Source organism: Eubalaena glacialis, chromosome 2, assembly GCF_028564815.1.
Source record: "Eubalaena glacialis isolate mEubGla1 chromosome 2, mEubGla1.1.hap2.+ XY, whole genome shotgun sequence".
NCBI lineage: Eukaryota > Metazoa > Chordata > Mammalia > Artiodactyla > Balaenidae > Eubalaena > Eubalaena glacialis.
The window spans coordinates 181,185,894-181,203,427 of NC_083717.1; the positions used below are offsets into that span (position 1 = coordinate 181,185,894).

At 45.8% G+C, this 17,534-nt stretch overlaps 1 protein-coding gene and 1 long non-coding RNA gene across 2 annotated transcripts in view; one reads left to right on the plus strand and one right to left on the minus strand.

Moving 5' to 3' along the window:
• Window positions 1-17,534, minus strand: part of FOXN3 (forkhead box N3) — a 396,925-nt gene that overhangs the window by 247,908 nt on the left and 131,483 nt on the right. The gene's annotated exons all lie outside the window — the stretch shown is intronic.
• LOC133085642 (uncharacterized) overlaps window positions 1-17,534 on the plus strand; it is a 42,240-nt gene that overhangs the window by 10,608 nt on the left and 14,098 nt on the right. Inside the window, exon 3 of the long non-coding RNA XR_009699576.1 lies at window positions 4,999-5,132. This is a non-coding gene — a long non-coding RNA (uncharacterized LOC133085642). The remainder of the gene's footprint in view (window positions 1-4,998; window positions 5,133-17,534) is intronic.

Here is a 17,534-nt window from a genome sequence, read left to right on the forward strand (position 1 = left end):
CATGCCGCGGAGCAGCTGGGCCCGTGAGCCACAACTGCTGAGCCTGCGCGTCTGGAGCCTGTGCTCTGCAGCAAGAGAGGCCGCGACAGTGAGAGGCCCGCGCACCGCGATGAAGAGTGGCCCCCGCTCGCCGCAACTAGAGAAAGCCCTCGCACAGAAACGAAGACCCAACACAGCCAAAAAATAAATAAATAAATAAAGTAGCTATTAAAAAAAAAAAAAAAAAAGAAGTTAAGTTATGGGAGTTCTCTGGTGGCCTAGTGGTTAGGATTCCAGGCTTTCACTGCCATGACCGGGTTTCAATCTCTGGTCAGGGAACTGAGATCCCGCAAGCTGCGTGGCGTGGCAAAAATAAAATAAAAGTTGTTTGCTGGTGGTCAATAATTGGCACTAAGAGGTGAAATGAAAAGTTGAGACCCCAAGTCTCTTCGGCCTGCAGAGCCCATCCTCTTAAGCACCGCACTCTATCTATTTATACTATCCAAGATCTCATTGCCAAGATCACAGAATGTAACTTGCTGCTTGCAGTCTACCTCTGGGGCTTCTTCGTCGGAGGTTTTTGGGTTTCTTTGACTTGGTTCTTGCGTAGCATTTTTCAAATGGACCACTGAACATCACACACCCTTTCTACTTCTGCAGGCTCAGCTCCTGATGCTCGCATAGAAACGGACATCATTCAGTGAATGACAAACCTATCTACAGAATGCCATAAGACCCAGGGTAATGGTCGCACACCAGCACTGAGCTCCTGCCTGAATTATAAAACACAAAGATTTTTGGAACAACGTACAAAAAACCTCATGACAGTTGACAACTCCAGAGGCCAGGCCTGAAACTCCAAGCCTGTCCCTACCTCCCATCTGGATGGACCCGCAGAAGGAACAAGCAGCTATGAAGGTGCCCATGAGGCAACTCATAAAACAATCTACTCTCTCTCCAGTCCTCATCGTCCCCTCCCCCAACCCAACAAATGACCTACCACCACAGGGATAAAGATCTTATGGCTTCACTTCAGGCTAATGCTTCCAAGGCACAGACATTTGACTAGCAACCATTTTCGAATTATTTCTCTTTCACTTTGCACACAAAGTTAGGTGGTAATTGTCTGCTGGTTTAGAAACACCACCGACCACCACACCAGAACGAATTTCCGAAAGCTATATTGCAGGGAATTAGGTTAAGGCACAGATCAACCTTTGCCAACTCTACACATATGTTCAAAAATGAGCCAACCACAATAAAAATATACTGACTGTACTACTAATCAGATTAACTTTTCCCCGTAGATCCTGGACGTGAGGGTAAAACTCTCCGACTGAGGCAGCCCTGGGCCCTACAGGTCCTCAGAGTCTACACACAGCTCTGTACACTGGGAATGGAGGAAACAGGCCCCCATAGCTCACTGCCATCTCCAGCACCCATGCCACCCTCACGTCCATGGCACTCCCAATTGGATTTTGGTACCAAGGCCCAGGAGTTCATTCCCTCAGGAACCACCCTCAGATGCTTCCTTGAAAGCTTTCCTGGTGCCACTACTGGGATCTCATATCCAGACTGGCCAAAGGCTCCATAAAAAGTGGATGAAGTAGAAAGCTGAGGTCTGTGGTTTCATTCTTGAGAAACCCTCAACTAACCACAGGGATCTGATTCCACTGTCATTTAGAGTCACTCTTTGGCTTCTGGCAACACCAGCTCCCTCTGAATCCAAATTAAACCTCTCTCGGCTTCTTTGTGATACCAGCTTCCTAGCAGAGCCTCCAATGGTTATGGTAAGAAAAATAAGCCGGGCCCAGACCTTCCCGGATCTCCTGTGAACGAACATCCAAGTTACGTTTGCTGCGAACAAAATATGCTTTACTAAGTCAAAGCAGGCTTTCTATGCTGTTTTCCGGGGCTCCTCCCTCACATCCTCCACTGCTCATTTTTCTAGATCAAAATCTGCAACTCACGGGTAGGAGGAAAGTTACTAAGGCTGACTGCCCTGACTTATCGAAACAGAGCTATTTGTTTCCTAATTACATTCTTAGCTCTACAGCACTGGCCAAAAAAGTTTGTTCATTCATTACAAAAACCAATTAATAAAAATAAAATCATAAAGCTTACCCTTAAGAAGGACTTCACTCATGGATTCGGACAAGCCCCCAATTTAATGGGACAACTGAGGCCCGGAGAAGTGAAGTGACTTAGGGCCACATGTCAGAACGCACACTGGTAGTTTCCTCTCCGGTGTCTATTCTTCTCTCCCTTCTCAACAGCACCCAATTCCCCAGCCTGGTGGTTTGGGCAGGATTGATCCCATCATCAGCTCCAGGGGCAGTGGACTGGTGTGGAAAAACAGGCAGGTCCAGCCAGGACTCAGTGGATGGGCCAACACATTTCCTGTCTTGTTTGGACACTGAGCTGGATTTTCTGTCACTTGTAACCCAAAGCATCCCAACACATCCCCCATGCAGAGTTAGTGGCAGATGCCACTTCTTGACTCCCTGTCCATGGATGTTTCTGCTGGAGTAAAGTCTTTAACATTACAAAATAGAGAAAACTAATCTAAAAAAAAAAAAAAAAATGGGGGACTTCCCTGGCGGTCCAGTGGTTAAGACTCTGCACTTCCGACGTAGGGCACATGGGTTCGATCCCTGGTCAGAGAACTAAGATTCCACATGCTTCGGAGGGCAGCCAAAAAAAAAAAAAAAAAACATACAAATGAACTTATTTACAAAACAGAAATAGACCCACAGGCAAAAAAAACCCCCAAACATAGTTACCAAAGTGGAAAGGAAGGGAGGGGAGGGATAAATTAGGAGTTCGGGATTAACATATACACACTACTATATATAAAGTAGATAACCAACAAGGACCTACTGTATAGCACAGGAAACTATACTCAATATACTTATACCTTATAGGTAATAACCTATAAGGGAAAAGAATCTGAAAAAGAATATATATACCTGTGTATGTTTATGAATATATATGTATAACTGAGTCACTGTGCTGTACATCTGAAACTAACACAACATTGTAAATCAACTATGCGTCAATTTAAAAAAATAGAGAAAACAGTATTTTGACAAATTTAGTGGCTGGACTTGTTAGGAATAAAACGATTTGGGAGAAAAATGGAATTAAACATTATCGATGAGCACTTTAAAAGTACGGCTGAATGTATAAATTTGGCCATATTAATACAGCATTACTGATGAAGGGAGAATTCATGAATGGAGATTAACTGGAAAGAATTCATGGCTAGAGGGAAGGCCAGCTCCACCTAGAATTTGATACAAACCATGACTCCCACTCAGGTCTCAAGAGTTTGACCCTAAGCTGAGCCCATACCAACCTCCCTGAGGGACAATATCTGAACTTTATATCCCCAAATGCCCAGTTCCAGATCGGGTGCTGACGGGAAGGTGATGATGGTCACAGTGAAACGGAGCAGGACCCTGTGGTCCTCGCCCCCCATGTCCTCAGCCTGCGTTTTGTCTGTGGAAAAACTTTAGCCAAAGACTAAGTTTAATCAGAGAAGTGAGAAAATGCAGAAACAAAGGAAAACAGTCAAAGGAGACCAAAGAATAATAGTTTAGTCATTAAGCATAGTCAAGGACCTTTAGTTCCTCCTTAAGGGCTACAGATCATATTCTGAGCCGTATCCCGTGAGCTGTCTTATAGATACTGAGATCCCCACCAGGTGGAAGAAGTTACCTACATGATGAGCAGGCTGTAGCCATGACATCAGCTGCCACAATTCTGAGAACTGGCCTCAAAGAAATGGGAACAAACCGACCCTGGAACAGAAGATTAACTGTAGCTAAAACAATCAAGATGACGCTGGTCAGACCACAGATGACCAATTTCAAGATGACGGTCAGAGCTGACTGTGCTGTTTCTGCATGTAGTGCTCTCCCTCTGTCTGTAAAAGTTCTTGCCCCCTGATTGTCAGGGAGGGGGAGTTGGCCTTTGGACAGGCATCGGCCCTCCCCCTCCCCACTCCCACCCCCAGCCCCCCGTTGCCGGCATCCGAAATAAAGCAAACTTTCCTTTCCACCGACTTGGCCTCTTTATTGGCTTTTGAGCGGCGAGTAGCCAGACCCCACTTTCAGTTACAATAGTGGCTTAGTTTATTGTGTAGTCGCTACATGAAGACACTGAGCTGTGTGTTATCACTTTGTCATCGAAGGCTCCCAACGATCGAAATGAAGTAGGCTGATCAAAGTAGACAGTCAACAAATGATACTGAATGAATGAGTTGCACAAATGTAACTAAATTAAGATTCTATTTAGTGTCAATGAGAATTCATTTTTAGTAAATCTAAAACTATAAAATTAAAAAGATGAGTGTCAGTAAATATGATAAAATATGATCTAGTTAACATTTATTGAGTACTCACAGGAAAATTTACCATGAAATACTGAAGCTTAAACCTCAACACCCCTCACTCACACAGGCCCCTTCCGCGGCCCAGGTAAGGACCCCAGAAATGGGTCTAATAGGCATCTTTTATATTTAAGATTAGACACTGCATACAAAAATTTTAAATGCCCTGAAACCTTATAGCTCACACATTGAAAGAAACTTGAAAGAGCTTTCCGCAAGTTTGACAGTAATCCTAAAAATTTATCTGACATTACCGACAACCAGTTGTAAAGCTAAAAAACTTTTTTTCTAAACTATCAATTGTAAAAAACAAATCCCAACCAACCATGCTATAGGAATGGGTGAATTATCTTGCTATTCTCTAGAGAGAAAATGGCATTCCAAAATCATTATCATATGAAGAAATGATCAAAGAGTACACAGCCCAAAAGCTGTAGGAAGAAAAGTAACAGACATATGTTAAACAGCTGATCAATAATAATATTATGTTATTTTGTTTTGATTTCATGATGTTTAGGATGTCAGCTTTTTAATCATACACTTTTTTGTGTTTTCTTTTATCATTTGAAATAAATGCTTACTTATACCTGGTTCCATATTTGTAATTTTACATTCTTTTCTTAAAGAGTTCCCTCCTACCCCAAATTGAAGAGGCTTCAGGCCATACACAGCCCGCATCTTCCCCATATGCGCCTACTGTGTGCCAGGCTCATAGCTTCTCATGGACCATCTCCTCTGTCGGCCAACAGCTCTGAGGAAGGTACGATTATCTTTATTTTACAAGAGATCTGGGCTTCAAGCTGGTTAAAATGATCTGCCAAAGGTTACTCAGCTGAGAGGTGGCAGAGCTGAGAGTGAACCCAGCAGCCTGATCCAGCAAGCTCCGAGCCAGGGCGCCATCCTGACTCACCAGGTCTGCTTCTTGGCCTGCCCACCCCCACTAAGGCAAGAAAGGAGAGGGCCACCCCCTCCTCTGATCAAGGTGTGCTTTCCTGGCCTCTGGCTGCTGCAGCAGCTTCCTAGTAGGGCTTGGGGGAAAGGGAGCACCTCAGACCCATGCAGCAGAGAGAGCCCTGTTTCAGTTCCCTGCAGAGCTGTGGGTTCAACCCTTGTTAATGAGCGACAGTGGGCCTCTGGGTCACCTTTCAGCTACACCCTCTTGGTCGGTGACCAGCCCTTTCCTTTGATGTTATTTATGGTTCAGGTGATGGTGATTAAGCTGCAGCAAAACAGATATGGCGAGAGTAGGTCCAGGTGTAGGTCCAAGTAGGTCCAAGCCTGGCTGAGGTCTGAATACTGACAGACGACCGCTTTAGGGAGGGGACGGGGAGAGGACTGGACACTGGTCCAGCTGCAGAAAAGGCAGCCCTGAATGAAGTGTGAGAGCACAGCTGAAGCTCCAGCTCTCCTTCCGCTCCAACCAGGCCCCCTGCCCAGGATCTCCATCCAGCCTGGGCCGTCCCTTCCCCTCAGTTCAAAACAGCAACTGCACCCTCCCATCTCTCCCCTGAGGCCTCTTCCCCAGCTACCCGAAGCCTCTGCACACAGGACTGGACCTGCTAGTTCTTGGTACCACTCATTTAATGTTAAAAATGATGACATTGCAAGGCGGTGTGTGATTACCTTCTCCAAGGAGTGAGCTGGGGAGCCAGGAGGAGCCCATGGAACCCGTGCAAGTAGGCTAGGCCTTTGATTTTGCCCTTAACCTAGTGTCACTGCTCATTTCCAGCGCTCTCAGTCACCCTCCGGGTCTCAGCTCTGTCCTACACACCCCACCAGCTTGAACAGAAAACACTTTCCTGTGCTAGATGGGATATGGATACACAAAGTCCCAAAGGGAGAGAACACCCAGTCCCCAGTCTGCAGGGCGGGCTGCGTTCACGTATCTAAAGAACTAAGTGTCCTCCTGAAAGGGAGGGAGGGGTGGGCGTGGCGTGGGAGGGTCAGGGTACTGGGGGCCCTTACGGATTCCACAAAGGTGGACCTTTCTCTAAGACCAGCCCAGGGCGCTGGCAGCATTAACCCTGGCCTTGAGGTTGCGGCCTCGGCAACAATGGCATCTAGCTGCACAGCGGGCTGTGAGCAATTGATCTTGCAGTCGCACTCATTCAAATCATTGAAATCATCCAAGCCTTCCCTTCCTGATTCCCAAGCTCACCAAACCACTTCTAGGCAGCGATATTTCTCACTTCGAATTAACGCACAGGCGTTCTGATTTGCCACACCTGTCCCGTGAGCTTAGTGAACGGGCGCGCCCTTGGGAAACAGGTTTGCTGCTTGGGCTGAAGTCGGTTCACGGAGGTGAGGGCACACAGCTGGAGCTCTCCTTCACCTCCCCCAACACTGCTGTCGGCCATCACCACCCACCGCCATTATGTCTGAGAAGCCAAGTAGACAGAGTCCTGCCCAGCAGACAGTAAACATTAGAAATCTTTGCTGAGCAAGGGATGGAATGAGGGATTGATCGATCTGTTCTAGGAAGCGATGGATCCATTAGAAGGTATACACTCATGCTTTTTACTGCCACGACATCCATTTAAAAGACAGGCGGCAGGAGGGGCAAGCACATAGGCTATGCAGCCCTAGTAAGCTTGCGGCCGTGGCCAAGTCATTTGACTTCTTGGTGCCTTACTGCCTTCACCTGTAAAATGGGGGTATAAAACTTCCCTCATAGGGCTGCAAGGAGGATCAAATAAAGGGACATTTGTAAAGCACCTGCAGGGATGCATGGCACAGGGTAAATGCTATACAAGTGTTTACTATTATTATGTAAAAGATAAAGAGAATTAGAATGAGAGTTAAGAGCCAACTTTAAGAATTATTCGCTCATTATTTACATTAACTGTGCCTAATACCGGTACATTTTCTTCCAAGCAGAATGATTATACCTTTTCTTCTTTTCTCTCTTTATAGTTTAAGGTATCAAGAAACCATTGAAATTCTTTCCTGGAATTAATTAGGATTTCTCAATGTTTTCTACAACTCCCCAAAGATTTGCTGAAAAACTTTTCTAATCTTGGTCCTAGATCCCGTGCTGTCTCTGCTGAAAGAAAAATAGCACTCCCTCTCTTAACAGCAGAACTGGAATAAACTTTCCTGACCTTAATGACAAAATTCTCCAATCCCAGCCCAGCTTGTAGGACACTGTCCTTGGAGAATGCAAGTTCCTAGGCGGGAGTGTTGCGGGTAAGCTGAACACATGGACAGCTAGTTTTTAAGTCATTTTCTTTGCAAACCCACCTGTTCCTCTCAGGGGACAGGTATCAGCCATCTCTAGTGACACTTCCGCACGATGTACCGTTGCCTCGATGCAAATGGATCACATCACTCCCAGCCCTCTGCCGCGAATAAAAACTGCTCGTTGCTGTGGATAATGAGGCAAACAGGGAGCTCATTGCAACACATTTGTGGTAATTAGGCCCTTCCTGGGGTCCACATTCTGATGGGAGAAATGGATGGTAGACATAGACTGTGGGCAGGATGGAACATTCTGGCTGTGCAGGCAGACGATGCAACTATGCCCCTCAATAGCGGAAAACCCCCCCAGGCTGATTAGTTCAGGGGTTCATGTGCCCTGAATTCTCCAGAGTCTCCCCAGCGTCTCCCTTGAGGACACGCCCATGTTCATGGGATGACTGGCCATCTACTGCTTGTTAGGTACAGTCTGTTGCTTGAACATACAGTTCTCAGTTTTATCCTAACCGGCCGGTCTTCCCAGCCACGGACATAACTTACACATCAGCCTTTACCCAACTTCAGAGCCTGCTCAGTGTTCGAACTGAACATTTCTCATGGCTAACTTGACTTTCCCACCCAACATCAGGAATGAAGAAGAAGGAACCTTCGATAGCAAACTACAACCTGCCAGCCAATCAAGTCCACTACCTGTTTCGTAAATAAAATTTTATTGGAACAAAGCCCCAGCCGTTCGTTTGTGTATCACCGATGGCTGCTTTCCCAAGACAGGGGAAGGGTGGAGTGATCCCAGCAGAAACCGTATAGCCTGCAAAGCCTAAAATATTTACTATCTGGCCCTTTAGAGAAAAGAAGAGAGGATGACAAAAGCCACCAGAGTATTTATACCAGTTCCTGAAGGCTTATGACTCATGGTTTAAATGGAACAGTAGCCTAGTGAGTTAGCAGAAGGGAACTTGGGTTCAAGTGCTGTTTCTACCAATGGCTCAGCTTTGAGAGGTCATGCAAGTATTTTCACCTCCCTGCTTTCATTTCATTCATAAAATAGGATTAGTCATGGGTGGCAAATGCATGACAAATAATTAGCTAATACCCCAACGTGTGCATTTTGAATGCACAACAGGAAGAATTGGCTATTTGTTTTCTGTGTATAAGTTAGAGTTATACACGATCCCTCCCTATTTGCTGTTCCTCCACATTCGTGGCATCAACCAACCATGGAACATGCAGCACTACAGTATTTACTATTGAAAAAAGTCCACGTATAAGTGGACCCACGTAGTTCAAACTCATGCTGTCCAAAGGTCAACTGTAGTACCTATCATATTAGAACATTCTTTCGATGTGGAAAATAAACAATTCCTTATCCTCATTTTAACTTTAATTGTCCTATCTGTGTGTCCCTGGTTTCTCCTATTTGTCTCATCTTTTTTTTTTTATAAAGTTCTTTTTTTTTTGATGTGGACCATCTTTAAAGTCTTTATTGAATTTGTTACAATATTGCCTCTGTTTCATGGCCGTGAGGCATGTGGGATCTCAGTTCCTTGAACAGGGATGGAACCCACACCCCCTGCATTGGAAGGCGAAGTCTTAACCACTGGACCGCCAGGGAAGTCCCTGTCTTATCATCTTTTAATACCTACTAAATAAGCAAAGCTAGAACCCAGCAAGGAAAGAATTTCAAGAAAAAAAGTCAACAACGAAGGTCAGGTCTTGGTATAAGTTATCACTCTTTGGGGAGGTATAGGTATGTAAGGTATAATAGCTGGCCTTTGATTTCAAATCACAAGCAGGAGGAAAGGTTATTATAGTCAGTATAAGGGAGGGTGGTTATTTCTCTCTCTCACTCACTCAGACCCCAATTTCCTCATTTATAACCCTCCAGAAAAGGCAGCTAAGAGTAATTTTCTCTGCATCAACTTTCAACAGAAATGGGAATTCCCTGGCGGTCGGTCCAGTGGTTAGGATCACTTTCACTGCCGTGGGCCCTGGGTTCGATCCCTCGTCGGAGAACTAAGATCCCGCAAGACAAAAAAAACCCCACTTTTATCAGAAATAACCTTCTGCCCATTCTAAGCCTCTGCATTCCTCAGCTTCCCAGAGTCCTGCCACTTGATGGATTACCTCATCCCTCACACACTCCCCTGGCTTTAGACATCTGTTTCTATGGTTATGGTAGAGCTTGCCTCTTGGAGTGGAAGGCAGTACAGAGCAGACGTTAAAGGTGTTGCTTCGAAGCAGATGGACTTGGGTTTGAATCCCAGCCTCTTCTACTCCAATGACCTGCTCCGGTTACCTGTCTTCGGAGCTCAAGGTCCCCACCTGTAAAATGGGGGTGATGAGTACCTACACTTCAGGGTGTATCATGAGCCTCAACGAGGAAAATGTCTGTGAAATGCTTTTTTGCAATGTAACTGGCACCAGGCAAGGCTCAATCCATGGAGCTGCTGTCCTTGTTTGCTCGGGGTGCGGGGACATTAGGCTGAGTTAGTGCAAGTCAACCGCAGCTTATTTTTTTCCACCAGGTGAGAGGCACTTCCTTAATTTAATTATATGACTAATACAGAAACTCTTTTCCCGGTTTGAGCACAGCCCCAGGTTCCTAGAGGACCAGAGCCCTGGAGACCAATAGTGCCCAGGGATCAGGGCTTCAGCCGCCCATCTACTGCCTGGCTCCCCGGGAGAGCTCCAGCCCTGCCAGCCCTGCAGCAAAACCCCCAGTGTCCTCAGAAGAGACAGAGCTGAGATCTCTGCGTCCTGAGCTGCAGCCCTAGGAGGCCTCTCCTCTAGCCGTTCAGAGGACATTCAGGACAGTTCTCGGGCTCACTCAAGGACTCAGCACAAGTTTTTAAAAAAAGAGTTGGGTCTAGAACCCAGTTTTGCTCACTTCTCTTTCTCTCTTTCCTCAAAGCCACGTTTAAAATATATATATATATACTATATATACATATATTATATACAGTATATATAATAAGTTGTCACTGTGAAAAACTTGGAAACTAGAGAAAAATAAAAAGGGAGGAAAAGCTCGTCTATAACTTCATTGCCCAAAGCTTCTATACCTTTGTTAATTCAGACGGTCTTCCAGAGTGTTTCTATTCATATAATGAAAATGAGATCCTGTAAATACACTTTGTACCTTCCTTTTTTTCACTTCACAATGTATGAAGTCTGTTTCTACTACAAAAGTTTGAGCTTCGGGTGGGCTTGAGACCGCATCATGGCACCTTCTGTGTGCCTGGCACACAGAAGTAGTAGGCACTCAGTAAATGGTCGTGGAGTGCCCGTGTGACACTGTGATGACCAATGGCTTAGCCGCCCTCATTCTATTGGACACTTAGCTTATCTGCTCCTATGAACAATGTCAGATGAACAGCCTTATTCAGGCATCGTGTACAAAGCTCTATGTCCTTGGAATGAATTCCTAAAAGTGGAATCACTGGGTCAGAGTATTCATATTATAAGGCCTTGGATCCCTGTTGCCAAATTGCTCTCCAGAAAGTCAATCCTAATTTATATCGTCCACTGGTGATACAGAAGAGTGAAAAGCACAGTATTCTCCATAGAGTAAGTATGTGAGTTAAGAGGAAACTGTAGAATCCCTCAGTAGGTATTTTAATAAGGAACTGAGGGCTGGAATTGAAGTGCATTCAATATCTAGCAGCCCCACACAGTATAGAGTATCCTTCTGAACTTTCACCAGCTTCCCCCTCCAACATCCTCTACCATGTGGCACCTAATATTGCCACAAGGGAAATTATCAACTCCCTACCATCCAAACAGATAACTCTTACTAGGAAACGTTCCCCACGCCCCCAGGAACACAGGAGGTTTCCTAGAATGCAGCACAAAAAAATCCAATCCTTCCATATAAACAGTGACCCACACCCAATCTGTGTCTCTGGCACCAAGTGTGTTTTGCTTGAGCTTGTCTATAAATATCTGCAGTTTAAAGTAAATGTCCACAGTGGTTTCCAAATGTCTTTTTGATTACACGCATGCGTTAAAGATACACAGCTAATCTCAAAAACACACTTTTAATACTTGTTTCTGAGAAAAAGTTCTGTTCTTCCTAATCTAAAATCACCAAAATAAATTCCAAATGAATATATCTATCCATGTTTTAACTGATCCCCCCCCGCCCCCCCATAGGTCAAGGAGGTCATTTGTGGACATGAAAACGGAGGTGTGTAGATCCTGATCCAGAAAGCCCCAAGCCCACTCTCTCCACAGAGCCAGTGTTCATTCGGAAACTAGCAGGGGTACCTTGGCAATGAAGAGGGTCCAGTGTCTACAGGCGCTCTCTCCCCCTGTCCCCACCACGCTGGACACCAAGACCCTCATGATACGATGTGATGATGAGCTTGATTCGCTGGCCCCTCCTCTCTCTCCCAGTCCTCTCCCTTCTCTCTTCCCACAATGCCAAGAGTTGACTGTACGGGGAAATCACTAGCTTCTCTCCAGGGCCTTTTCAGACAGAGCAAAATAGGAAAAAATATTTATATTCTTTTTTTTTTTTTTTTGGCTGTGTTGGGTCTTCATTGCTGCACGTGGGCTTTCTCTAGTTGTGGCGAGCAGGGGCTACTTACTCTTCATTGCTGTGCATGAGCTTCTCATTGCGGTGGCTTCTCTTGTTGTGGCACATGGGCTCTAGGGCGAGAGGGCTTCAGTAGTTGTGGCTCGTGGGCTCAGTAGTTGCGGCTCGCGGGCTCTAGAGCGCAGGCTCAGTAGTTGTGGCGCAGGGGCTTAGTGGCTCGGCGGCATGTGGGATCTTCCCGGACCAGGGATCGAACCCGTGTCCCCTGCGTTGGCAGGCGGATTCTTAACCACCAAGCCACCAGGGAAGTCCCAGTATTTATATTCTTAACAAAAGAAACTCTAGATTCAAATCCCACCTTTGTCCCAGAACTACTGTGTCAGGTACCTTCTGCGTCTTCATTTCTCCATCTTCAAAATGGGTGGGGTTTTTTTCCTGCATCTCCCTTGTGTCTTTCACGAGAACTTTGCAGAGAACTGAAGCATAAACATTTTTCACGTGTTCCCGAGAGGCAAAGCATCTCTTCAAATTCAAGGTGTTCCTTTGTTAATTACTTCTGCTTTCTTGACTTAACAATCAAGCGCAACTCTTCTACCCAAATCGTCCCCATTCCTTAGTTTCTGATGGCAATGTTATCAAGATATCTCCTAACCTTTGAACCATCTGTGATTTTTTTTAAAATATCCATGTGGCTCTTCACAATCAATTAATATTAGCTACTCTTTACCTTATATCCTTTTCCTATAAACACACACACACACACTCACACAATATGGAAGTCCAAATTCTTTTCTTTGACTCAAAATAAACCACAGGCCTCCGGTACTCAACAGCTAAAAATCACAAAGTCCATGTCCACATTTATCCATGAAAGAAAATTTAATAGTTCAGCATGTCACACAGCAAGTCAATCAGAGAACTGAGAAATCAACACAGAAGTTCCGCAGTCCATGTTTCCAGTTTTCTTGTGATATGAACAAGACAGTTTATTTGAGAAGGAAATGCCAAGGTGACATTTGGAATTACGACGTTTGTGGGGGCAGGAGGCCAAGTTCTAGGGCATTTTGCGTTCTCTTTTGGAGCCGTGGCTTTGCCAGATCCACATCCCCATATGCACACAATTCAGCCAACTCCCCATGGGAGTCTGATAGCCTTGCCCAAAGACTTCTCCTCCGGCCACCAAAAGGGACTTTGCCATCAGGAGGCCTCTTGGGGAGGTGGGCTCATGGGGAGAGCCAGAAAGCTGGCCCTCTCAAGAAATCCAGTTGGCCTAAAAGTCAGATTTCTTGAGTGAAGGGGAATAGACCAGGGGGGCCAGAGGGGGAACTGAGTGGTCCAGCGAGGGGACGTAGCTGAAGACCAAGATAAGGGCACGCCTGTCACTAGAGGCATACTCGCCACGTCCCCTTGTTCTGAAGCCCCTGACGGTGCTACCTTGATAGCAGGATCTGCTTGTTGCATGGGGGCAGAGCCAATGGCCCCCATCCACTGCATCCACTACCCTATGTGGGCAAGTGCTCTGCACCCACGCCGGGCAGGGGAGTCACCGGGCAGCTCCTGACACTCCCTGCTCTTGCATTACAGAGCCAGGGGATGGCAGGAAAGAAACTGCTCTAAGACAGCTGCCTGTGCCTGTGCCCACCTATGGGAGCCCCCGATGGACCCAGCTCTAGCCCATTTCATGGGGCCTTCGCATTCTCCCAACCTTCCCAGAAATGTTTCTAGACCAGGAGTCAATGAAATGTGTTCTGCAGGATGCATTATTTTACTAAGTGCTAACAAACATCCTGCTTCATGGAGGGCCATGTCAGCCAAGAACACTGTAAGTAATTATCCCTTTCAGTATCTGCCCACCAAGGTGCCGATCTGTAAAGGTCCCTGGTGGCCCACAGCTACCATCTGCACCTTCCCCCAGGTGCCTCGGAGCCCACGGCCCTCACTGGCAGGATTCCCTTCCCTCCTGCTCTTTCCTCACATCTTGGTTAACACGCTTTGCTGAAATTTCAACAATTCCCTGGATCCCAACCCAATCCACCATAAGTCTGCCTTAGAGCTCGGTCCTTTTGGATGAGCCTGGGAACCACTCTGGACCTCAGTGTCTTTTTCTGACAATGGGGGGGGGGCAGGAACAGCTCTTCTCCAAAGTTCTTTCTAGCTGAGAAAATGAATATTCTCTATTTTTCTTCTTAAAACTTTGCTCCCTGTGCCTTTGACAGAAATAACTTTCCAGTCTCGCCTGTTAAATGAATCTGGAACACTGAGCCTGCCAGAGAAGTCCCCCAGGGCTAGCCTTTGCTTCCTTGGTATCTGTGGGACATTGCATGGCCTGGAGGCAACATCCTCCCACCATAGGTTTAAAGAAGGATGTCTCAGTTTTGCAATTTGCAATCGGTGGGGCAGACTGGACGAATTCTAAGGTCTCTTTCAGAGTCAAGAGCACAGGATTTTGCACATGGAAAGCTCAAGCTAACCTCCAAAGGTCAAGACAGAAAGAGAGAAAAGCCAGTGTTGACTGAACACCTCCAAGCAGACCCAAACTTTAGCTGCCTCTCATTTTGCTCCTGATGCCAGGATGCTGATGAAATCCACAGAGGTATAGGGTGAGTCAGCCAGATCTCCACCATCAGCCCAGCCCTGGGTTGCGGTGGGGGGGGGGGGGGGCGCATCCGTGGCAACCAGCTGCTCTCAGGTAAGGCAAAGACCATCTGGCAACATTGTGCTCTAAACAGTCTGCAGGGTTGTCAGGAAATGTAATTCCTCAAACCAGGACCCTAAACCTAAAAATGACCACCGGCCACCACATACTGCCCCTGGGCCGAAAGTTCTGGAAATGGAACTTCTGGAGCATGTTATAACTTAACAAGGCTTTCCTTGGGCTGGCCTTTGGATTGATATGTTTTCAGTTCATCGTGTTACCTGTCAGTCATGTGTCACCATGCAGGTGTCAGCCTGAGCACAGGCCAGGAGGTATGGGATGCTGCCACATCTCTGTGTTCATCCTGGAGAATTACTGTAGCTTGAGGGTGACAGTCCCACAAGTTAAATCTTCATCATCCCTGCCTGCCTGTCTTAACAATGCAGATTCACTTTTTTATTTTTGAGTGTATTCACTCACTACCCATGTGAAAAATTTGAAGGCTTGTGTGGGTATATTATACGGTTTAAATTAAAAGAGCTTTTAAAAAACACAAAGTATATTTTTGGAAGTCATCACTCAAGCATGGGTGGTTGGGGACCTTAGAGTGGCCAAAATCATTCATTTTTCTTAAGAGGACACTATTTCTTCACCTCCTACCTTGTCTAAATATCTCTGAATTCACTTGACACTCAAAAAAGGATCATTTTCATGGAGTGATTTCAGAGAGTAAGAAGCAGCCACACCTTAAAGCCCCTACCTGAAGCTCTTCCTCCCCCTACTGCCGTGTCCAAAATCCAGTACCCTAAATTCATACTAGTGTGTAAATGACTGATACCAAGGTCATCCTCTAGGACTGGCTGGAGAGAAAGCAGGGCTCCATGTGCCCCCAAGAGGTATAAAGGTGTGTTTTCAGGGTGTACCCTAAGGGGCAGGGAGGGAGAAAGGCAGAAAAACAGGCTGAGGGCACCCAGAACAAAGAGGCCACTGCACTATTTTCCCTAGAGATGATCTTGCTTCTTCCTAATTTGGCTTTTAAGAGAGGGGCGTCCCGTAGCAGTGACCTTTCAAGGAGGGATAATTTATCCACCTTGGCTTAACTGGTGCCTGAGTGGAGCTGCTATGGAAAGGCGCCCTGGCCAAGCCCATTTCCATCTCCCCAGCACTCCTCGGGGATGGGGGGGAAGGAGCACGGCTGAGACTGTCAGCGCCATCACAGGAGCATCACTAATGTGGACACAGGAGGTGCCGGCTCCTACTTCCCAGCCAGGTGTCCAGGCTGGCAAGGCCATCTGGGTTAGGAAATGTGTGTTCTAAAGCCTGCTGGGGGAAGCCCGTTTTGATGGGAAGCTTAGCTTAAGAATCAGCCGGCTTCAAGAAGCTTCCTCAGCCTGGCCCCCTGTAAGATGTGAGGCCTTGGAAATCAGTTATTTCCCCTTATGGAGCCCTGAGAAGGCCAGTGCATCCACATTCAACAACCTGCAGCCAGGGTCCAGGAAACGAGTCAGCTCCAACAGGAAACCCTGGGGAAAAAATGTCGGGAAGGGACAAGACTTTAGTTTCAGGTTTCCAAAAGCCTGAAGATATAAACCCAAAATGAAAACCTTTTAAGAAATGCCTATCTAAAATGGAACCACCATACCTTTAAACTCTTTGTACCCTGACGGAAGAGATAACAAACATTAGAAAATGAACTTAAATTGTACCAAATCATAACATTGCCTCTAAAAATCTTTAGCTCCAGGGAATTCCCTGGCGGTCCAGTGGTTACGACTCTGCGCTTTCACTGCCGAGGGCGCAGGTTCAATCCCTGGCTGGGGAACTAAAATCCTGCAAGCTGTGCGGTACAGCCAAAAAATAAAAATAAAAATAAATAAATAAATAAAATAAAAATATTTAGCTCCAGGATTTAAAAGATCTGTAAAAACCCAGTGGGTGAAGATGTAAGGACACAGGCAGTCTCGTTCAACTGATGGGAATGTTAGTGGGTCCTGTCATTTTTGGAGGGATATTTAGCAATATCTATTAAGTTTAAAATGCACATCGGCTTTGACTCAGGAATTCTCCTTGTCGGAATCCATTGCCCAGAAATACACAGTTGTGCAAAAATATGCGTGTACAAGGATTATTTCAGCATTATTTATAATAGAGGAAAACTGTTTTAGAGGAAAAGAATTCCATGTCCATCAAAAAGGGATCAGTTAGCTAAATCCTGGTTCATTCATATAATGAAAACTCACGGCTTTTAGAAGAAAAAGGCAGACCATGGTGCATATGGGAAAAGATGTTCAGAGAGAAAAGCACATTGCAAACCACATATCAAGTCTGTTTTTTGTAAAACAGCATTAGATATATTAATATATGCGTGAAAAAATCTTCCATGGGTGGATCATTTGGGACGTTAAACTTTCCTTGATAAGCACTTCTACATTGTTAGGATTTTAACATTTATCTTTAACCTTAAACAATAACTTGTAATCAGAAGGGGAAAAAAGTGAATGCCTCCATCTTCACGTTAATTATCTACAACCCCTTACCTTATTCTGGAGGGGGAGTGAGGACTGTGGTTGTTCTCGTATGTTCTAGAGAATGGTGGCTACGGGCTCTGTATTTTATCCCAGCAATTCCATTTGATAAATGGCTCAAAATCCCAACGCTTCAAATACTCTCACACTTAAGATATTTTGTGCTTGAGAAGTGGCCATTGTGATGAACAGAATGCAGGACCGTGACTTGGGAATATCACCTTGGGCCAGTTTTCTTCCTGTGTCCCAGCTTTTTCATCACAAGATAAA